We start from the raw sequence: 25,258 nt of genomic DNA, 5'->3' as shown, positions 1-25,258 counted from the left end.
GATTGCAAACTAATACGTTCCTTTTGGAAAGACTTCTGGAGAACACTTATAGAACTAAAAATAGACCTGCCATTTCATCCTATAATTCCTCTATTTGGTATATATCCAGAAGACCAAAAAATCACACTACAATAAAGATACTTGTATCAGAATGTTCATTGCAGCCCAATTCATAATTGCTAGGTCATGGAAGAAGCCCAAGAGCCCATCAATCCACAAATGGATCAATAAACTGTGGTATATGTACACCATAGAATACTACGCAGCCATTAAGAAAGATGGAGACTTTACCTCCTTCATGTTTACATGAATGGAGCTGGAAAATACTTCTTCTTAGCAAAGTATGTCAAGAATGAAAGAAAAAGTATCCAATGTACTCAGCCCTACTATTAAACTAATTTATAGCTTTCATAGGAAAACTAACTCAATTTAAGCCCAGGAATATGGGGGGGAGGGTGATTGGTGGGATCACACCTATGGTTCATCCTGTAAGGGTACATGTGAATCTCTCTAAATGTAGAATATAAATGTCTTAACACAATAACAAAGAAAAATACATGAAGGCTATGTTAACCAGTTGGATGAAAGTATTTCAAATTATATACAGAAACAGTACACTGTACCCCATGATAGTATTAATGTACACTGCTATGATTTAATTAAAAAAAAATAAAGTTCCTAACATTAAAAAAAAATAAAATAAATAAATTAGGAAATTTCAGAATGATAATAAAAAGTTTCTTAAGCACCAATTATTGAAGAAAATCACCTCTTCTTCTGTGATACTTCAATAAATAGACCACATTTAATAGGAGAGGTCACAAAACACTATGTAGTCAACTACATCATTTCCCAATATTATCAGTTATGTTGCTCTAAGCAATATATAAGATTTAAAGAAGAATTCAAGGCATTATTCAAAGTATTTTACTCATTTTTCTAATAAACTATTTTAGTGGCCTGAACAGTGAGCCCTAAATTCTCAGATCCCTGGAACCTGTAGATGGTACTTTATTTGGAAAAAGGGGTCTTTGCAGATGTGATTACATTAAGGATTTCGGGGGGGGGTGGATTATCCTGGATTATCCAAATAGGCCCTAAATGCTATCACAAGTGTCCTTATGAGAAGAAGCAGAATGAACTGGCACACACAGAGAAGAGATAGTGTGACCCAGAGGCAAAGATGAGCGTGAGGGAGTCTGCAAGCCACAGATGTGAGCAGCCACCCCAGGCTGGAAAAGGCAGGGAATGGAGTCTCTCCTAGAAGCTCCAGGGCAAAAAACAGCCCTGCTCACACCTTAATCCCAACTCTAGCATACTGCTTTTATTTTATTTTTTTTCTTTATCTTTGAGACAGAGTCTCACTAAGTCGCCTCTGGTAGAGGGTCATGGCATCACAGCAACCTCAAACTCCTCTTGGGCTTAAGCGATTCTCTTGCCTCAGGCTCTCAGGTAACTGGGACTGCAGGTGCCCACCACAACGCCCAGCTATGTTTTTGCTGTAGTTGTCATTGTTGTTTAGCTGGCCCAGGCCGGACTCAAACCCGCCAGCCCCAGTGTATGTGGCCAGCGCCCTAGCCGCTGAACTACTGAGTGGCCGAGCCTGGCATGCTGATTGTAGACTTCTGTCTTCCAGAACTTTGAGAGAATAAATTTCAGTTGTTTTAATCCACTAAGTTTGTGGTAAGCTGTTGCAGAAGACACAGGGAACCAATAATTGCTATTATCTGAGGATAATACACTGAATTTTTAAATTAATAAACTCAAGAAATATTGAGGAAATTACGAATTACCCTATTTAAGTGTGCTTGGAAGTTTCAGAAGTGTTTTTGAAAGAAGCAGACCTAGAAAAATGAAGCATGTTTGTAAGTGTGAAAGCCGAAAGAACACCTACCAGCGGTGGCCAACCTTTGTTCTTCTCTGCTGTACACTGGAAGAAATATCTTAGGCCACATATTAAATACATAAACACTCACAAAAGCTGATGAGATTTTTTTTTAAAAGATCTGTGAGTAATTTTCATATCTGCTACCATAAATAAGCAAAAAAGTCCTCCCATAATCTGCATGTGGCCATGTGCCACAGGTTGGACACCTCTTTAAACTACATTAACGATCTTTCAGAAAATAATTTATCAAAAACATGAAAATGAAGGCTGAACATGGTGGCTCACACCTGTAATCCTAGCACTCTGGGAGGTCAAGGCAAGTGGACTGCCTGAGCTCAGGAGTTCAAGACCACCCTGAGTAAGAGAGAGACCCTGTCACTAAAAACAGCAGGGTGTTGTGGCCAGTGCCTATAGTCCCAGCTACTTGGGAGGCTGAGGCAAGAAGATTAAGTCCCAGACTGAGGTTGCTGTGAGCTGTGATGCCACAGCACGCTACAAAGGGTGACAAAGTGAGACTCTCTCAAAAAAAAAAAAAAATAGAGTATGAAAATACCCCTGCCCCTTGATTCAGTAACAATGCTGCTAAAAATAAATACTAATTATATATATCAAAATCAGATAATGAATTTTATTAATTAAGATATTCCTCATGATACTTATCCACAATATCAAAAACCAGAGATAATCTAAATATCTTAAGCCTAGTGGGAGAGGTAAAGCAAACCACAGTGTGTCTCCCCGGCTAATCGTCTTACAGATCTATCAAAAGTAACATTTATAAAGACTCTGAAATTTTAAAAAAAAAACTTATTTTAAAGTCTTACATGTACAAAGCAACACACAAAAGAGTATGTTATTGCTTTTAATTCTTATTTTAAATGCACAGAAAATAAGGCAAGAAAGAAATGCACAGGACTACATCTGACATCTTTCTTTCAATCTTTTAATAGGTTTACTAAAAAACAAAAGACATTTGGGGAGCGGGGGAGGTAGCTGGCAGGTACAATGCTCCAGTTTTCTGGGTGCTTGGAAGACATAAGAAAAACACCTTAACAGCCAAAATTCCCAAATGCTTTCACATTATCTACAACGTCTCTGAATACACACGGGTCATGCAGGGAGAGATAGTGCTATCATTTATTTACATTGGGAGCACCCAAGGCACAAGAAGTTTTGGAGACCACTCAAGGCCATCTTACATAAGCAGAAGAGCTAGGACAGAAGCCACGTCGTGTCATTCCAGACTGGGGCTTTAATCCTCCTCCCCATGGTGCCAGTGCAGCAGCAGAGCCAGGCTTAACCATGGACAGTGGGCAGCTCTTTCTATCAGAAAACCTCAGAAAAACAAGGTCAAGATCTCAAACCCACTCTGAATGGCTGATGTGTCAGTGTGCAAAGCTGATCACATAAAATGTCTCCAGATTCCTTATAATGCTTTCAGATCCGTGAATAAGCTAAAGTGTAAGTAAATCAGACTTTTGTAAATATTGCCTAATACACATAAAGTAATCATAAATACTCAAGAGATCTTCAATCTTTTGAATCAGTACCCTCAATTCATTTTACTTATTTTTGATTCAGGATGTAATTTATATTAATTTATTAATCCAAGTCTTGCCTTAAAAGAGGGTCTTAGTATTGACAATCATTTGACCAAAAAAAAAATCATTTTGCAAAACATTCCAGTATTTAAAGAGTCAGTAATTTTTTGCAAATGATTGTTTATAGTTGTAATTTCACTTTTAGGGACAAGTGAAAGAAACAACTCTTACAAAACTCCAGAAACTTAAAATAACCTAAAATATGCAAACATTATAACTGCATTTTATATGTATAAGTATAGTCTAGAAAGAGCTCTATCTTGTTAAAGCAGTTTTGAGCTTGAGAAATTCCTAGCATTGGAATGCAATCATAGAAATGATGTAACTGATTGGCTAAAAAAAAATGGTTAAATCAGAGCCAATTGTCAACCTTCAGAATAGGACACAGCAAACTCAGGAAATCAAAAAACATTAATAAAAATCTTCATTCCCAAACTTTTCTCTTTCTATACTGAAACAGATGTTTTGATCATCAAGCCTAGATTTAACTGTCAAAAACAGCGTACTCACGTACTCGCGTACTCACGTACTCACGTACTCACGGGGTATGGGCACATGCACAGATATGTATATTGTTACACTGAGAAGTTACATCAACTTCAGTAAAGGCATAAACATTTCTTTCAAACCCCAAAAGAAAGATATTATTCATTTTTATCCTCTGAGTTAGTATTAGCAAATATATATTTTTTATAAACCCCTAAAGAGCTTTTAACCAGGACTACGTCACCGAATGAAAAATAAATCTCTAGAAGTAGAAAGTTTTTACTGCTATCGTTGCTAAAAGAATCTAGTTACATCTGAAAAGTCAGACTGTAAGAGTAGCTACATAACCCGTATTTTAAAATGTTGCTGTGTCACTACAGAATTCAATTCAAATGCCAACAAAAGCTCTCTTGAGACATCCTAAACATAGCTACAGACAGGTTAATGTCCTTTCACGATTTGTGTGTCTGCATCACATATGCTTCAGTCCCTTTTTGCCTTTTTAGAATCTTCATGTGATTTCCAATAACTAAATGCAAAAGAAACATAAGAGTTTAGAAAAAATTCCAATTGTTTTATTTAGTAATTATGTGCTCTTTTAAACGGCATGTTTTTTATATCCTTCCAAAAAGCCAACTGTCACATACCAAAATATTCCCTAGAGATTACTTTGAAGTGTCTTCACTTCAAATGAAATTAATGAATTGCCTCTAAAGGACAAAAATCAAAATAATTTTCTTTGATCCCACTGCCTGATGGAACAACTCTACAAGAATAGACAATTTAACAAGAGAGCTGGTGTGCACCACGGTAAGCCTTCCTCATGAATTAAACTTTTTGAGTTAAAATGTACGTCTACAATCTCCATATTTTTGTTAAAAGAAAATAGAGACAAAGGCTTTCGATTTTCTCATAGATTATAAATCAAAGAAAAATTGAAGACAGCTACATAAACAGTCCAGCCACTTGCATCTGTTGTGTATGACACAATGATCTGTAAAGTAGAGCATTTAGCCTGTTCACCTCTTTGCTGCCATCTTTGAATAAACATGTCTTCAAGCACCATTAATCTAAGGAAAGAGGGACATTTTTCTTTTAAGAGCAAACACATTTTCAACTTTGGACTAGCTATACAACTGTAAAACCAAGCAGAAAAAAGAACTCTGTGATACATATTTACATTAAAAGTTGAACATGACACTTACCAAGTCTCTCCAAGGTGAAGGTGCATTAAAGAACTTCAGAGACATTAAACTATTTTCTTTTCTACAATAATTCTTCTGGAGCGTGGAACTTGTGGAATAACTTTTGTGCTTAATTAATACTCCCAGAGCCCAGAGAAGGAAATTAGTAGTTTCAGCATGAATTTAAAAAATGTTTTAAATCCAAAAATGATCAAAGAAACGTCCTTTATTCATACAATCATTTTCAGAAGCACACTAAAATGTGAGCAAACAAAAAATAGTTTGCACAGAGAGCCACATCCCTCAGTATTCAATGCCCAAGATGGCCAAGCTTTAAGAAATATGACAAGTTTACTTTCCTTAAATAATACAAAATTAACCAAAAGTCAAATCTACAACTCCCTATTTAAAAAAAAAAATGAACAAAAGCTAGGTCAAGGAAAATACATCATCTAGTTTCACAAATAGAAATTGTTCTATTGGGGGCAATGAACGAAACAGAGTATTCTCAAAAGGAAATCCTTAAAGAGTCAATTCTTTAAAATAAGGAAAAAATGTGGATCAAGACCAGGTATCACAACATTGTCCTAAAACTATATGGAAACTTCTTTGGAAATGGTAATTTAGGGCTTGCTCTCTCTTTCTCCTGTCTTTTGAACACCCTTCCCTCCTTTTCTCTGTCTTCCCCTCTTCCTCCTTTCCTCATCTTATAAATGGCTATGTTTGTTGAGGGGAACTAGGTGGGGAAAGAAGGTATAAATGCTCACTGTTAAAAGCTGGTCTGTGCCAATACATTGGACAAACTGTTCAGGAACAGTTGTTCTATGTGAAAATGTAACCCTTGAAATGTTGCCAAGGTCGCAGAGACCCAGGGTGATCTTCCACACACAGTGAGTACCATTGGTCTATTTATAAAGAGAAACTGGGTAGTGGGTTATTTTTACATTATGCATCTCATTGGAAACAAATTGGGAAAAAAAAATGCAGACTGGTTGCACTTTTACAGTATGTCATTTCACTATCCTTCTTAGGGGGTTACTAAAATATTAGCAGGGCCCTGCTTATGAGATACATATATACGATCCCTTTCAAGGTGGGAGTTAGCAGCAGTGTTTTTAAGTGAAATATGAGAGCAACATTACAATTTCCAAATTCAATTTCAATAACTACATTAACATGACAAGGTTCTCAAGAACTGCCAAAGAAAACACGAGTGAACTGTTTACCTAGAGTAGCACATTTCACTGTGGGACTCAAATTCTGAACCACAGCCCACTCCATGTTTTTACCCATTTCAAACTCTGCCACACAGCAGTAGGTTCTCTCCACCGTCCCTGCCTTTTTTCCAGAGTAATACCTTCCATTTACATTTTGCCTTCTACTGGGGGTTCCAGAACACCATTTTACAGGAGTGGAACGGCACCAAGAAATTTCGCCTGAAGTCATGTAAGACTCCAGCTATAGAAGGAATGAACCCAGTTGCTGGGGGGACTGAGGAAAGAACATTCTCACTGATGAGAGAAAGCCAATTTCAGTCTCTGTTTAGATGAGAAAGATTCAGCTGTTCCTTATTAGCATGGCACTGAAATGTGCTTCCCAATTTGTGAAATAAAAAAGAACAGCAAGGAAAGTCATATTTTCTCTAAGAATATACGCCAGTATTTCTTCTTAGGAAGCCCACACAGGATATGATAAAGAGTCCACTTCACACGAATCCCCTATTCAAATATGTAAAAGTCATTGAAAAAGCCTCATTAAGAAAGACTGAAATGGTCCATTACTGCAGAGAGGACCTGTCCCAGGATGGACTGAACACCAAGGGTAAAGTCTAAAGCCAAAAGCGAAGGTTACGTTCACAAGTTTCCTCCTCCAGAAGGTAAAAACATTATTTCAGACATTATGACTCATTATTTCTCATTTTTAATACTTTCATGTTTTAAATCATTTATATTTTAAAGGAGGATTTTAAGCACGTGTCACATTGTTATAGTTTCCTTTCTGCCAATACAAATTAATAACATTTTACCAAGAAAAAAATAAAATACTTCTTCTACTTATTTATGACACTTAAAATGTATTAGACTCCATACTGCTACATTATTGGCTCCTGTAATCTCCATTACAACCTTGCAGGATGGATGTTTCCATTTTACAGATGACGAAACTGAGGCTCAGAGTTTAAAATACACTGAAGTCTGAAAGTTATTAACCTACATTAAGAAACATACCTCATTGACAAAGGGCACCAAAATATATAATGTTTCAAAAGACTTCCAACAACCTATCTTTAGTAAGTCATCTACTCAAGTTGACAGATAATTAGAAAGCAGGAAAGACTCAAAGCTCTTTCTCCCACTACCCCTAAACAAATGGTTTTTTAAGGTCCGAATCAAGTATCATGTCTCTTTAAAATTTCCTTACTCTCCGTACCAACAGAATTACTTCTTTGGGGGTGGGGGAGTTTAGAGAATTAATTTAACTACTAATTACAACTACAGGTAGACTACAAGATTATCCTTCCTTTTGTCCTCAGCTCCCATTACAGTACCTGGTGCATGTTTAATAAATGTTTGGGTTCGGCAAGTCCTTGTTAAAGGTACACATGTGGAAATAAAACAGCTCAACTATAATAAAATCTCATCTCACATGATTATGAATACAAGTCAAACCTTGTATTAAGTATCCTAAATGTTAACACCTACATGAATCATGTGGTGATCTTATTAAAATGCAGCCTCACATTCAAGTAGGTCTGGGGTGAGAATGAGCTCCTGCATTTCCAGTAAGCTCTCAGGTGATGACACAGCTCTTGGATCCCAGACCAGTCATCCTCTGGGTAGCACTCAACCTACTGGGCTAAGGCACACCAGACTCAATGAATTGTTTAAAAAGCCGTATGGTCTTTTTGGAGGTTAACGTCTATCTAGACCTGGTACCAAACCTCAAGTTATTAAAATTAATAACTATGAGCAATTACATGTTTGTGTGAATTTCCCTAAATGAGACATAAGCTTTTTGAAAAGGACCATTCTTAATGATGTTTGTATGTAGATTCAGTCTCAGGAGGCAGGGCAGTGTTTTATATTTAGGAGAGACTCAACACAGTATTAGAGTGTATCAAAAATTAAGTACTTGAGGGTAAAAGCCTTCGCAGGTTTGTTTATTTCTTTGTTAGAAGCCACAACATGGTGCTTCAAAGGAGCGTCTCAGTAAGTAAACGATGAAGGAACAAACAGGTAAAACATTCCTTCTTTGTAAACCATCAGGCTGTCAGCATCGTGGCCAACGCCAATTTGCAGCACTTCATCAAAATTCTAATTGATCTAGTAAGTCTTAGATATCAATGGATCTGCAGTGTACAGGGATCATATAAATGACTTTTTTGCTATTCTATCAACACTTGTGAATGTTACTTTTCTTTTTTTCAAATGCTACATAGTTTCATTCCAACATTTCCTTTTTGTTGTGCCAGAAGTGAAATTTGTAGCCACTATTGTTTTAAGCTCAGGATTACCACCACTTCAGAAACCACTTGTACTAAAAAGATCAGTGTTAATCATATAATCAAAGTCATTACACCAATTCTCACTACTTTTTAAATATCTTAGCTTTATGAGCACAAAAATATTACTGAACTGGGATGACATGAATGAAGCTTTAAACTTACTTCCTAAATGTACCTTGTTAACAAACGGTCAGAACCTAAGAGTATTTACCTGCAGAAACTGTTTTCATAATATTCAAAAGAGGACGTGAAACAAGCTTTAATGTTTTATTTGTACACATGTCAGAATAAATTGTAAGTGGTACGCATAGTGGGAAAGTGCTCTAAGTGCTTACATTACCAAACAAGTTATTGAGTGTTTAATGTAACCAGCAAGTATTAAGTGCCTATTAGATGCAATTAGGGTGTTGTGAGGAACGCAAGGATGAATATCCTGATAATGCTTTCAGAAAATTTAGACAACAAAATTGCCCCAAACAATAGAAAAGGGTAAAAACAGTTCTTCAATTACTATTTTTAAACTGAATTTTAAAATAAATAAATAAAGTTTTAGGGACACTCACTGCACTTAAAAAAATGCAATATTTGTCTTCTCCTTTAAATGCTTTTGCTATGGACTGAACTGTGTCCTAAAGCAATTTCTATGTTGAATCCCCCAGAGTGACAATACTTGGAGATGTAGCCTTTGGGAGGGAATTAGGTTTAGATGTGGTCCTGGGAATGGAGCCCTCAGGATGGGGGATTAGTGCCCTTAAAAGCAGACACACCAGAGAACCTGTTCTGTAGCTTTCCACCAAGTGAGGACACAGCACGAGGTGGAAGTCTGCAAGCCGGGAAGAGAGGCCTCACTAGAACCCAACCATGTCAGCACCCTGACTTTGAACTTTCAGCTTCTAGAACTGTGAAAAAAATAAATGTCTGTTGTTTAAGTCATTCACTCTACAGTATTTTGTTATGGCAGCCCAAGATGACGAACACAGGCTTCTCTCATGGTCTTTTAAAACTTTTATGTAAGAATTATTCTAAGTCATAATTGTGGCCATATAATTTGAACTGCAATAAATGTATTTCATTATGATATAGTAAGAGATTTAGAAGTAGAGTTAGTAAATAAATATTCATTCTTCAATTACCAATTGTTCCAAAAAGTGCAGAGAGAGAAGTCTACATTTATTTTAACAAGTAATTCAGAAATAAGCTTTGGGGGGGTGTTACCTCATTAGCAATAAGTGCAGACATGCAGACATTCCCTTACACAAAACCTCTTTCAGCAGCATCAGGAAGAGAATGCTTTCTGCATGTGTCACTTCTCAGGTCCAAGCCTCTAGCACGCTTCTTGTTATATGCAATTAGCTCCATGCCAAGATTTAGTACATTTCATAATAAATCCCTTGACCGCATTAACTGTAGGCTTGGCAAACTTGGAAAAGCTCTATTCACGAAGGCAGAAAACAAGCCACAGGACTTACCCCACAGCAAAACGCACTTGTTAGATGCCAACACACTACAAATTTCAACAGTCTGCCATGCCTTCCCTTCCTACCCTCCCCCCCCACATGGCGGGGAGGAGGGAGCAGAAAAATACAGCCTGCCATGTGACTGTGATTAAAGAGTACGTAAGGGTGAAAAGAGTTACAGACAAATTTGGTTTATTTACTTCTTCTTCCTCCTCCTAAATCTTGTTACTAGCTTGTTCCCTTGACCTAACCCTCCAAACCACCCACCTCACAAAAAACTAAAGTCACTTCATAGATGAGATCCAGAGTTTACCCTCATTTAAACACTAACCATCTGTTCCTCACAGGGAAACTGCAGCTGCGTCTCAGGTTTCCCATTCTGGAACCTGAGGGCTGTGATGCATTACGGTTACTCTGTATGGGAAGGTCCCCCTGCAGGACAGCAGGGACAGGGAAAAGAGGGAGGGGACACTCATAAGCTCTTCCTCTGCTCCTATCAGAACAAAGGAGAAAACCTTTCTCTGCTTTCAATGACGACTTTTTGAGAAAGAATCAGGACTGCAGAGGGCATAGGCATGAGCTTGGAAGCTGCAAAAACTTCCATTTCAATCTTGTTTTCATTTTGCTAATTAGAGCCTCCATTTTATCAGGGGTCAGAGGTAATGCAGAGTTGTCAGAGGGTTTAGAAATGTTTGCCTCGAAAGTGCCTACCATATGCAAAATATTTTCTAATTCTAGATACAGTAGAACCTCCACAGCTGAGCACCTCCCTATATTGACCACCTACCTCCTTACGTTGACCTAATTTTCATAGACCAGATATGCACCATGTGTACCTATCAGTACAGTAGGCCTAGTTCCTTCTGTTGACCACCTCCTATGTTGTTCACTTGGTTCCAGTCCCTGGTGTGGTTAAATTACAGAGCTTCGGCTGTATTTTATCTTAGGATATTATTAATGAGAAAGAAACATTTTCATCACAAGTAAGTTATAATGAAAATATAAGAACACAAAAAATAAAGTATCACAATTAAAGTTCCATTAAGTTCCCTTTGGATAAGACATTTGAAACATCGCCTTTGTATTATATATAATAAAAATTCATTAGAAGGAACTCTCTCTGGGTCCCCCAGAGGAGACTCCTGGTACCGAAACACTAAAAGGCCTTTATTATAAATTTCTTTCTGGTTCTTTGAGGCTCCAATATACATTTAAAATAAGAAAACCTATATTTTATTTTTTTTAAGTCACCTATATAAACAATGACTTAATTGGTAAAATGTCCCCAATTTCAGTGTAAGAGACAATGATTTCCTTAGTAAAGGTATAGTTTCCTTGGTTGTACGTATATTATAATGATATGTCATGATTTATTAGAAATACATAATAGCTTTTCAACAGTAAAATCTATCCCATGTAAACAGACTTATAACAAAATATTTCAAATTCAGACTAGCCTAGAAATTTAGGTCACTGAGTTAACTTTTACTAGCAAGCAAAAATTTACATCCAACCTTCCTCTGCTCTCGACCCCAACTTCATCACTTACCACCTTAGGAACAAATTATTATTTAATCTCTCTGCTTTAGTTTCTGATTACTAATAGAAACTACCTCATATAATTATTGTGAAAAAATTTAATAATGTTTACAAGGTGCTTAGAACAGTACCTAGTACTGTTGGTATTATTATCATTGCCTCAGCTCTTGTATAATGAAAACTACTGAAAGCTAGTTTGGTTATAAAATTTTTGGTTCACACTTTTCTCTCACTGAGAATAATAACAACTATAATAAAAATGTTCTACTGTTGCCTTGCCTTGAATATCAGTTCTGCAAGTCTAATTATTTTGCCTTTATAGGGAACTTGTCCTTTTTGCCTTTTAGTTTTGAGGATTTTATCATTGCCCTGGAAATAGGCTAAGTGTCTTAGTTGAAGCTTGGATGAAATTTTTCCCATGTAAGTTATTTCAATGTGCATAGTTTGTTTGTTTTTTTTGGGGGGGGGGTCTATTTCCAAAATCCTTTTCTTAGATTATTAGATTCAAATATTAGTTCTGTGAATTACTGTTTTCCTTCTTTAGAGAGTCAAATAATCCAAATATTATTCCTTCATCGTCTGTCTTCTTGTCTTTACGACCCACCTGGCTGCTTTGTGTTATCTGTAGTTTCTCGATAGTTTTCCCATCTTTCTTTTATGTCTCTTATTAATTTTTATTTGAGTCTATTCTCCCTTGGGTGCCTTAGAATTTTCATTATGAAAATGTTCATTTTTGAGAAATTTTTTTCTTTTCTTCCACTTATCTCCGAGTTCATTATACTTTCCTTATCCAGTTCTGCTCTTAGTTTTTAGATTTCTGATTAAAGGTAGTTTCCTCATACTTAAATGCTTGTTTACATACACTTAATTCTGTTGACAGACACCACTTTCTTCTGGTTTGGGTTATTTTTCAGGGTGATGGTGGTACTTTTGTCAGTTGATTTGTATGAAAATTCATTACATGATTTTCTTCAACATGTTTGTATGAATTTTGTTTTCATTTTGTTTATTTTGTGACTCAAGGGTATTTTACAGAAATCCTTTTAAAGGCACTTTTTGCTCTCAGTCTAGTGAAGTTCAGGTACATCAGTCCTTTCTTTTGTTGATACATTATTTGCTTTGGTGGCAGAGAGAGAAAAGTTCTGAGTCTTCCAATTTTGTAATTCTCTTTTGTTTTACAGAACCCTCAATTTACTCCTTTCTTTCTTTTCCCTTTTATTAATACCATCAATTCCAAAACTTATTCTTCCTTCCTTTTTACCTTTTTTGTTTCCCTGAAAAGCTATACCTCTGAAGAATGTCCCATAAATTGTTGCTCTGGCCTTTTTAATAGTTCATACTGTGATGTCTTTTTCCCATAGCCTTTATTCATCTGCTCAGTTCCCTTTTCCCAGTTTTCTGATTTTGCATATTCTGACAGCTGAACTTCTGAAAGTTGATCACGGAAGGGAATATAACAATCTGATCAACATATAGAGGTGGTCAACACAAGGAAGTAGGCCTACTGTACTGATACGCACATCTGGTGCATGTTCAGTCTATAAACATTAGGCCAACTTAAGGAGGTGGTGAATGCTGAGAGGTGGTCGCCTAAGGAGGTTCTGCTGTATTTGCTATTTGTGGTGGTCTTTCCAACTCACCCTCAAGCTCCTTGGCCAGTGTCTCTCTTTTCCCCCCCTCTCGTGTATAAATGGCAACACTCAGTGTGACACGGGAGAGGAAAGAGGGTGTAAGATTGCAGTTATTTTTCAGTCCTGGCATTCTCCATCTTTGAGTGATATTGATGGTATATTTCTGCGTAGAAGTCATTAGTAGTAAATTTATTTCAAGTCATTTGAAGAGATTTTTGGAGGTTAACATATTACCGTTCTTTACCATCTTTAGCTATTTGGAAGGTATTAGTCATTTTGTAACTTGACTTGTAACATTTTGTGACATTCTATGACTTTGAAAGAGTGTATTCAACAATTTTGTAATGTAATGTGTACAGAATAAAGCCACTGTATCAAACACACTACCTGTACTGCTCAGCTCTCCAGTATGCTAACTGACCTGGGACCTGCTCTGGTCTGAAACGCTTCATGTGTTAACTTCTCCTTGTAATTCAGTTAATCTTAGCTTTATAATTTTTTTAAAAATTTTAGTTTTTAAAATTTGCATAAACAAATGGGTTGGTAAAGTCAGAGTATTACAATACATTTTTGTTAACTATAGTCATCATATTCTGTTATTAATTTGAATAAATTGCTCAAATAAATAATTTATTTGCATAGAATATATGTAATTCTATTGCACAGAAATAAATTTGAATTTATTTCTTCTACTCAACTGTACATTTGTATCTTTAACTTACTCCTCTTGACGTTAGATACCCACAAGATAGGAAATGTATCTTTCAGAATATTTTAATCTTCTCACCAAAACATGGTGGTCTTTTTCATCTTTAAGCGTTATTTTCTATTATGTTTATTCAAGCTTAATTTTATTTCATTGATATATTTTTTTCACTTTTCATTTTTAAACTTACATTTTAGGCGTGGCACTTTGTAAGGGCCAGCATAAAGCCAGACATGGCAGGTCACACTTGTAATCCTAGCACTGTGGGAGGCTGAGGCAGGTGGACAGACTGAACTCAGGAATTCCAGACCAGCCTGAGAAACATGAAACCCCGACTCTACTAAAAAGAAAAAACAGCTGGGTGTTGTGATAGACACCTATAGTCCCAGCTGCTTGGGAGGCTGACACAAGAGAATTGCTTGAACCCGAAGTTTAAGGATGCTGTGAGCAATGATGCCATGGCACTCTACCCCCCAAAAAAGTGCCAGCATATAGCTATATAACATATAGCTGAATTTTTTTCTTTTTTTGTTATTCAGTGTGACAATCTTTGCCTGTGAACTAGGAAGTACGGTACATTTACAATTTCTGTGATTATAAATATAATTTATTTTTATCATCTTTTGTGTTCTTAATTTTTTGTACTAAGCTTCCTTCTATAGGGACAACTTTATTCCAAGTATATCCTTTTACTATAAATCCCACATTTCCATGGCTGTTTCACCAGCATTATGTCAGATCCAGAATTCTCTTATTTTTCACGATTCATGTTTTCTTATTTTTGGCCTTTGAAGATTTACCTTAGTACATCCTAGCTCAGCAATACATTTAAAAATTGCATTTATTATTAGATTGAGCTCTTTATATTATATATACTTTTAAATCCTGGAGATTTTTTCAAAATATGTATTCTACCGTAATGTCAGAAATGGAAATTATATTCTTTTTCTATATAAATTTAACATTTCCTTCAAAAACCACAAGGCAGTTAGGCATTTGCAAATGTCTTTTCTTCCTTGAAACCTGAAGAATTATGTTTTTCTTATAATATTAGTTATAAGATTACTAATGCTACTACCTTCAATTTAAAAATTGAGGTAATTTTGTGTTCACCTATTATAGTTTTTTTTTTTTAATGCACTGATGGGTGGTTTTTTTTTTTTCATTAAATCATAGCTGTGTAAATTAATGCAATCATGTGGTACAATGTGCTGGTTTTATACATAATTTGAAATATTTTCATCAAACTGGTTAACATATTGTTGCCCCTGGTAGAGTGTCATGGCGTCACAGCTCACAGCCACTGCAAACTCCTGGTCTCAAGCTATTCTCTTGCCTCAACCTCCTGAGTAGGTGGGACTATAGGCTCCTGCTACAATGCCCAGCTACTTTTAGTGACGGGGTCTCGCACTTCTTCAGGCTGGTCTGAAACCCGTGAGCTCAGGCGCTCCATCTGCCTCAGCCTCCCAAAGTGCTACGATTACAGGCGTGAGCCACCATACATAGCCTCATTACAGTTTTTAAAATAAATGAGAATAGGAAAATATTCCAACTCCATCAGTCTCTGCAAATTCTTAGAAATAGGCAGATATATTTGTCAAATCCTTCTAACCACCAATAATGATGAATGTTCTAAATAAAGAAGCAACATTTTCAATTTTCTCCTTTTTACTAAGCTTTCTTCTCAGTGATTAGATGGGAAATACACTAAGATCTTTGTATCTATTAGCTATTATAATAAGCTATTATAACTAGCTATTGTAATCAGCTATTGTAACTAAGCTATTGTAATAAGCTATTGTAACTAAGCTATTGTAATTAGCTATTGTAACTAAGATCTTTGTATCTATATAAATCATCCTAGAATTCAGAGGCTCCAACATTAATTGCTCAGCTGTCTCTTGGTCAGCAGGGAAGTTAGTTATTCAGGTCTTAGACAGATTCACTCAAGCTTGTGTGGTCAGGGGCAGGTTAGGTAGGAGGCTCTGCTGATCTTGGCTGCACTCTCTTATGCTGGCTGGTCTGGTAAAACCAGGCTCAATCAGAAGAACTTGGCTCTCTTCTACTTGGCTGCTCACCTTCCACCAGGTGAGCCTGTCCTTGAGCTCGTGGTAGTGACACAGTTCCCAAAAAGAACAGAAGCACTCAAGGGCTCTGATGGCCCAGGATGGGAAGCTACACCTTTACTTCTGCCACATTTTACTGGCCAAAGCAAATCACAAAACCAGCCCATATTCAAGAGCTGGAGAAAAGGACTCCACTTGTCAAAAGGAAGAGGTAGATACAAGGAGAAGGGAAGTCTGAGGGCACTTTTTGCAATCAATCAGCCATAATACCTATGCATAAAAGTTACATTTGCAGTTGACATCGCATGAGATGTCATCTTGGTCACATCTGAAAACTCTACATAACATGTAAATGAAGTTATGAAAAATTTCTGAAACTGCCTGGGGTGGTCATAACTCTTATCCAATTTCAGTTTACCCTCCATTAAACAGATTTAAGGTCAGTTTTTATATGAAATAGAATAGTAGACAGCTAGTTAAGACTTTATCCCAAGAGCACTTGAAATGTATTAAAGGCATTTAACTGAGGAAGTTACATCATTAGTTTTCAATCCTTAGAATACAACTCAGGTTTCAAGGTAGACATCAGAATAAAACACAGCAGACTTTTGACTCAGAAAAGCAATATTTCAAGAGATTAAAAATCATAGCAGTAGATTAGGCAAAATAGGATAGTGCCCTAGGTTAGTATTGACAGAGGAAACACATAAGAGTAAACAAATTTGAGGGATATTTAGGGGATGAAACTGACTGTACTGTTAGATGTGTCTTCTAAACATTTACTGTGTGCCAAATACTCTAAGAGGGTTCTGGGAATTCCACAGTCAATCTACTCATGAAACTCATTTTCATAAAGAACAGAGACAAAAATGTTTTAAAAATCACATGTTCTTCAAAGAATGACTGAAAAGTCATTTTCTTCATCCTTAGTTTGATAATAGTTAAATTGCAAATGTCTCTAGTCTGTGGAAAAATCTTTAGTCCTCCAAAGGGAGTAAACAGGAGTCACCTGCCTTACCCATGTTTGCTGAACTGTCAGGGTTTTCCTACAGTGTGAATGTAAACACCACAGGCAGAGCAATTACCCTCTTATTTATCACAGTTCCTACTGACCCTTGTCCTTCCACCCCTACCCATCCCCTTCCTATCCACCCTGTGGACTAGAAGAAGAGTCACAAATTAAAACTTGGCACAATCATGATAACAAAGTAAAAATAATTTATAAGTAAAAAGTGAAAAATGCAAGCTAAATAGGCATCCTATATTCTGTACCTTAAAATATGCAGCTGGGCACGGTGGCTTATACCTGTAATCCTGGCACTTTGGAACACCAAAGCTGGAGGATCAGGCCAGGATTTTGAGACTAACCTAAGGAAGAATCAGACCCCAGCCCTACAAAAAACAGAAAAATTAGCTGGGTGTCGTGATGCATGCCTAAAGTTCCAGTTCCTCAGGAAGCTAAGGCAGGAGGATTGCTTGAGCCCTGGAGTTTGAGGTTGCAGTGAGGTATGATGATGTCACTGCATTCTAGCCAGAGTGACAGAGTAAGGCCTTGTCTCAAAAGAAATTTTTTTTCAATATTTTACATATATTCCAGGCCTCGATAAAGAATCCAGCATGTAGAAACCATGTTTGAGTAAGTATGTTAGAAAAAACGCATATGAAATGTATTAAGGAATATATTAAATAATATATTGCATGTAAATGTATTATATTTTAAAATGTTATTATATGTACTAAGAAACACATATCACTAAGTACACTAAGAAACACTAAGTACATTTACAATGTAACATAATACTACATAATAACAATTACTATAATATAAATATGCATTAGATAGTATGTCCCTTTACACATATTATCAAATATATTCTCTTTGGATAAAAAACAAAGTTATTGATAAGGTGCTTCACGTTTACATGAAAAATCTCAAATACTTTGTGAAAACAAAGGAAAGGTACAAATAACAAAGAAGTAAGCATATGTATTAATAATGAATAAGACATCTTTGGGGAGTGAGCTAGCACAGTAATATCTGAGTAGTAGCAGAGATAGAAACAAGATAAGAATATCTGGAAAGTTAATGGGACAGAATGTGAAGACACTGTTTTGTCTTGTTTGAACACAGACTCTTTTCAGACTTTGACAAAGTTATGAACCAGTAAATATTCAGAAATACAAATTAGGTGTATATTAATAGTTTCTGAATTCACAGACATTCTCTCCCCAATATCAACCTCACACACACATCACCTTTATTAAAGAAAAAGCTCTAGACTAGAATCCAGCAGATAACAGTTTTCTCATCAGTGGAAGGAGAGTCACAAGCTTAACTACTTTTCCAGGTCTATTATCAGTGCTTCTAAGGGATGCTGCCAGAAAGAGCAGTTGAGTACAATAAACTCTGCACTGAGAAATGGGTGCAGCCTAAAAATACAAAGGAACTCAGGGAAAGAAAATACACACACACACATCCTCCCTATCATGAACTCTGAGGTTGAGCTATCCATTCAATTTGTACTGCCAATCAAATCAGAGCAATGACAACGTTGAAATAATAAATTCCTACATTAGTAATCATGGTATCTGATAAATGCTATTTACAAAAGCCAATTTATTTTATTTCTGTCCCACGGTCCTACAGGAGTTCTAAAGAACCCTATATGAAACCTACATGTATTTTTAAAATATGGAATAATGTTTCTTGTTTCTAAGATAAACCAGAGCTATATGGGTTCCCATATGAGACTATAAAATACACTCGGTAAAAGGAATGGTTCTTGCATCCTGGAATAAAATTCTAACATCTACCACAGAGAAACCATCACAGTTTCTCCCTGTATGCTATCAAGAAAATCTTCCTCTGTAGGAAGGACAAAAGTTTTTTAAAGCCAAACAATGCATAGAATGATTTCACCTTCTCCAGTCCTTCAATGGAGGGAACAGAGGGAAAGTATTAACACCAAAGAAATAAGCATGTGTATTTATATGTGTAAGGGGAAGTGACATGGGAATCTTCTTCATACCAGAAGTTCCAAAGCTATCAATTAGATTCACTATTCAGCTTTTGAAAAATACATTCCAGAGTCTGAAACTCAGAATCTCAATCTTTTAGAGAAGAAAATCATTATTTTCCCCAAACCTCACAAATTTACTCAGGTGCATAACAAGCTAGGGTTGAGTCTTGATCCTACCCGTAAGAGCCTTTCCTTGAACTTATATATAAACTACTCCAGAATATCTCAGTCTGTTTTACAAAGATTATTTTTAGAGCTGGAGAGGACTTTAGCCACCAGCTAAAGCAAAATCAATAGCCATATTATATTGCTGAAGAAAAGAAGACCCAGAGATACTTGCCTGAGCTTAGAAACTTAAACCCAGCTCCCCTCACTGCCAAATTCTTGTGCTGCATTTTTCTGAGCAGGAGATTTTGAAAGGAAAAAAAAAGGAGATTTTTCTGTCTTTATAAGTTTATTAAAATATCATTTCAATATCTTGTTTTCAGAGAAAATTAGTTCTTTTTTGAATTTATAGGGACAACCATGATTTAGAAGCATAGGACTCTGAAATTCTGCCAGTTCTTAAATGAGAACCAAAGATATACAATGTTCAGTTACTTTAATGAGGGGGTCTTTCCTGCCAGAAAAATTCTGTTTTTTAGTAAGTGAGAAACATACATATATTTTAACAGCATTTTACATGTTTTAAAAAGTCCAAAAATACTAATAAAATTATAAGTATTTTTGTCATTATTTCTACTTTGTATATAATAGTATAGGACATTCCATAAAGAATTAGTTTGTTACTTGATGATCACTTCTCAAAGACACTGGATGAAAAACCACAAATAACAAGTCTGTAATTAAGTTCAAATTTAATCTAGGAAATCTTAATAATCCATATTTTCAACATATAAAGTTTTTTAACAAGTATCAAATTTTGTACTAAAAACTAATTTTCCAATGTCGTGTAGACTTGTCCATATGTACACTGACATAATAAAGACACTGAAATATAGAGTGGACCCTCCACTGTTGACCACCTCCCTACACTGACCACCTCCTTAAGTTGACCTAATTTTCACGGACCAGACATGGACCACCTGGACATATCAGCAGGCCTAGTTCCTTATGTTGACCACCTCTGTATGTAGACCAGTTTGTTATAGTCCCTCAGGTAGTCAACTTACAGAGCTTCTACTGTATACTGAGATATGGTTAGACAAAATATTTTCCAAAGATGGTGGTCTAAGTCTGTAATAGTGGAATAAAGAAAAAAAAATTTTTGGTGGGTGGGGAAGAAAAAATTTAAGATCTTCTGGAACAATCAACAGGAAAAAAAATAACTGATTACTAGAAAAAGGAATCAAATTTCAATATTAAATAAATTCAAATGTTTTCCATAATGCTTTTCCTACTACCTTAATCATTTTAGAGTACTCCTGTCTTGTTCTACCAGGAACTCTACTACAGGACTGGTAGCCACATGACCAGTTCAAGTGCCGGCTCTATGATTTCCTTACTGGGTTTTTAGACAGGTTACTGAATCTCTCTATGCCTTAATTTCCTTATCTGTAAAACAAGCTACTAGCAGCAACTACTAGCTAAGATTTTATGAAAAGTGAATGACAGAACAGGCCCAGAAACATAGTACATGCTCCATCTATAACTATCACCCAACTTCATTTCTGGCTTTCTAAATGTGGGAACTAGAGGAAATTATAAGGAAAACTGCTTTAGACCTGAATCTACCATGTGAAAACTCTAGACTTCAATAAATTCATTAAAATAGAAAGTAAACTACAAACTATCTGATATAAAGACGTCAAAAAGTTGATCCATCTTAGTTACATAAGGAGCTCATGCTAATTAGCAAGAAGCTAAGGCTGCAATAAATACATTGGCCAACACCTGAACTAGAAACTCACAGAAGTCGAAATACAAATGTCTAATAAGTATATCAGAAGTTTAAAAAGTAGAACCTGTTAAATGAAATGTGTGGGAGGTCACTGTTTTAGACTTGCAACTGGGTCCAACCGACCAGACAAAAATCAGAATGGGGTCACCCATCCTAGGTGCCACAAAATCAAACTGAACTTTGAAACAGGCCAGCATTAAAAAAAAAAAAAAAAAAACCCACAAAAAATAAAAACAGACATTCACAGCACCAATCAGAAGGGACCCAGCATGCTGAGCCAAGATGACAAGGAAGACCCCTTTGTTTTAACTCTGTACAGAAAGTAACTTTGAAATGACCACTCCACTTTTTATTCCCTGTTTCTGCTTCTGGTTTGCCTATAAAGCTAACCTCTGTTCAGCTCATGTGAGTCCCTTTCCTGAATGCACAGATAAGATACTGCCTGATTCATGAATTGTTAATAAAAAGCCAGCTCAATCTTTAAATTTATTGAAGTTTTGTTTTTTCACAAGCCTCAGAAGGAATAGAATAGCATATTAAATCAATGAAATACATAGGATGTTAAAGTACAAGCCAGTCCCTCCATATGCCTGAAATAAATGTAAGTCGTGCAGGATTCCTACAAGCAATTTCACAATATGTTTAGAGCCTTTCTGAATGCTCTCATCCCCTGACTGAGTCCCTCCTGTGTATAGAAGAGATACAGTCTGAAACAATACTACATGACTGGTAGAGCCATTAAAATTGTTGCTTTTTTTTTTTAGACCACTCAACAATATAGACAATATGATCCCAACTTAAATACACACACACACACACACACTGACAGGAAATATGAGAATGCTAACAGTGAAGTGGCAGAATTCTTTTTACTTTTTGGTAACAAATTCTCTAATAAGCATGGATTATATTCACTAACAAAAAAGTTGTTTTGATATTTCTATTAAATATTTCCAGATGATATAGCAAATAAAAATCAATATATTTGACAATTGATGTCTCTGAAAAAATATATACATATGCATCTCAGTTTCTACTTTCCTTGGTCTCATCAATGTAGCCAAAAATTTAATTTACAGACTGGGCCACTTCCACTGTTGGGGCACAACTTCACCAACCCACTCTATGTTAGAAGCTTTACATACTATGTGGGGTAGGGAGAGGTTAGGATCTAAATTAATCCTATTCTAAATTAATCCCAAATTTTATTCCTAAAGACCTCATCTACAAGCTGAGGTTTTTCCTACTTTTCTGATTTATTCTAGTTCAGTGACTAGCAGGAAATCCCAACCTTGAAGCCAATTCCTGATGGGTTCTCCAACCCTATCCCGAGTCCTGGTAAATGGCCCCTCTCCTTCAGCCCCTCTCCCTCTCTGATCTTATAGACATTTGGGAGCATGATTTAAAAATGCAAGTTCTTAATGCCCCTAGACCACAGATGCTAACCTTTGGAAAGAGATAGTAGTCAAATCAAGACCTATTATTTCTAGCTAATGCCCCACCATTTCTCCTCATAAAGAAAATTCCATGCTTCTCATACCCACATTATTGTAGAACTTGAAGCACAGTGGTATTTCAAATTTACCATATGGAAAATTTAACCTCAAAACACTTAACCCAGGGGGAAAAAATTCTACTGTATTTGTAGTTCCAAAAGGAGTAATATTATTTTTAAATTACATTATTTCTTCATTCTTAAATTAAAATTGTGGGGCAGGGCCTGTGGCTCAAAAGGGTAGGGCACTGGCCCCAAATGCAGGAGGTGACAGGTTCAAACCCAGCCCTAGCCAAAAAACACTGCAAAAAAAAAATTAAAATTGTGCCACCATCTTTTAATATGGTCACTTTTATACAAGTAATATTTTATAAATATGCAAAAACAACTTTCTGAAATCCTTACTAAGCATATTCATAATGATTTAAAGAACAAAATTTTTGATAGAGTTCACTAGAGTAAATTAAAGTCAAATACACTAAAAAACATAACCTTTGTTCTTACTACATTTGCTCATTTTTATTACAAAAGATGTAAAATATAATAACAAAACAGTTATTGATCTGATGGTCAAGAGTCTTTGAATAGAAATATAATGTGGCAAAACTCAAGTTTAAAAATGACACAGCCTAGGCTGGGCGCAGTGGCTCACGCCTATAATCCTAACACTCTGGGAGGCTGAGGCAGGATGATCATCTGAGGTGTGGAGTTAGAGACCAGCCTGAGACCCGTCTCTACTAAAAATAGAAAAACTCAGCTGAGCCTGCCAAGCGTGGTGGAGGGTGCATGTAGTCCCTGCTACCTGGGAGGCTGAGGCAGAAGGATCACTTAGACCCAGGAGTTTGAGGTTACAGAGAGCTGTGATTGACTGCACCAGTCTAGCGAGGGCAACAGACCAAGACTCTGTCTCCAAAAATAAAAAAATAAAAATAACAACAAAAACATCCTTGTGTACAGGTTTTCAGACCTCCTTGGTCTCCTAAATTCTCTACTCAAAACATTTTCTTTGCAGCACTTCCTAGCTCTGTAATCATGTTGTGAAAGTCCACTTCTTCATGGCAACAACTTTTTAATTCGTGTCTCAAAATATTTCATTTTCAAAGAAATGTACAGTGATTTCCTCTCAGAGAATCTACCATTGATGTGGTCATACTGAGTCAATATTCTAGGAAATATGAAATAATGAAACAATTTCCAGGCCATTTTTAAGAAGAAAACTAGAAAATGGGACCAATTACTAATCAAAAGTTGCTAATTACATTTGCCTTATTTAATATTATTACTTCATTAAAGTTGTAATGAAAGGTGAAGATTAATAGTTTTTCAACTACTAGCTAAATCTCCAAAAACACAGACAGCGCCTTGGACACTAAATTGGAGGAGATTCTTTGCACTGGCATTCTCACAAAATTATTATATATATATTATTATATATAAATTAATTATACTATATATTAGTATATAATATATATTATAAAAATTATTATATAATATATAATTATATGTATTTTATATATGATGTATATAATTATATGTATTTTATATATAATTTTATATATATATGTTTTTGTAGTCAAAAATTAAGAGATATTTATGAAAGGATTTTATATAAAAGTAGGATTTGGCCACAACATGAGTTTGTAGCTGAAGGTGAGTTGATATGTAATAATTACAGGGTAATTGTTCAAATAGCATTATGGGTTCTCAATATAACACAGCAGAAAGATCAGGAGGTTTCAATTTAATTCCAGCTTTATAACTACTATCAGTATAATCTTGGGCAAGTTTCTTAATCTTCTCATGCTTTAGTTTTAACATCTATGAAATGGGAATATTAACAGAACAGTTCTCACAGACTTGTGAAGAATAAATTACATACACGTCACCATTCATAATAGGGCCTGAACACTGTAGCACACTATAAAAAATGGCTACATGGGGACAAAAGGGTTAGACATGGATTTCCAAGCAACTATTCACCAAAGGACATGGCAATCTCCTCAGAGTTGGGGCCTCTGAAGTCCACACCACCTGTTTCACGTTTGCCCTCTAAATACAGTGAAACCAAGTAGAACTATCAGCATGAAAAGTGTAATGGATTGGATTTGCCTGAAAACAGCAAATAGCATAATGTTGTAATTTAGTTTGTATTAACCTAAAAATGTTATCAGGATGCTATCAGCAATACTTGGCAAAAGGTTATTACCCAGTGGGTAAATGTTTGAAGAACAGACTAGGTGTGTGTGTGCCAACACTTCCAATGAAAGGCACAAGTTCCTTTCTCATTATTTCACAAATCCACATCCACTTTGTCAAGTTGATTTATACCGGTTTCCTTATCTTGTGTGTTTTTACTGATAATTAAAGGAACAATTGTACATTCCACTCTTTGTATTAAATACATTATCTTTCTGTTGACTTCAGCACACCACAAAGTCAAAATGTCAAGAAGCAATAATGATGCCTCCCAAACAGCCCAAACTCGTTAACAATTACTATGACCTTACCTTTATCAACAAGGCAGAAATGACCTTCCCTTCCTTTCACATCTAGGAAAAAGCAGGTTGAACTCCACCCTGTCAACAAAGAGAAAAAAAATTAAGTTGCTATTTGTTTTAATCTAATGGCTTGAGAAAAGTTTGGGTTATCATTACCAGTTCAAATGCAGAATCATTGGTAATACATAACTGATATAGTCTTACTATAGCACCTTAAAAGTTCTTGGGTGGCACCTGTGGCTCAAAGGAGCAGGGTGCCGGCCCCATATGCTGGAGGTGGCT

General features: G+C 35.9%; 1 protein-coding gene across 1 annotated transcript in view; it reads right to left on the bottom strand.

Annotated features, from left to right (window-relative positions):
* The window catches only part of BMPR1B (bone morphogenetic protein receptor type 1B), a 274,381-nt gene extending 249,324 nt beyond the window's left edge, over window positions 1-25,057 (bottom strand). The window contains exon 1 of the mRNA XM_012810557.1: window positions 24,986-25,057. The gene's annotated coding sequence lies outside the window, so the exon portion shown is untranslated. The remainder of the gene's footprint in view (window positions 1-24,985) is intronic.
* Between the last annotated feature and the right edge of the window lie 201 nt (window positions 25,058-25,258).

Source organism: Otolemur garnettii, unplaced genomic scaffold (genome assembly GCF_000181295.1).
Source record: "Otolemur garnettii isolate 467f Iridium unplaced genomic scaffold, OtoGar3 scaffold00137, whole genome shotgun sequence".
Lineage (NCBI taxonomy): Eukaryota > Metazoa > Chordata > Mammalia > Primates > Galagidae > Otolemur > Otolemur garnettii.
This window is presented reverse-complemented; position numbering and strand designations above follow the sequence as displayed.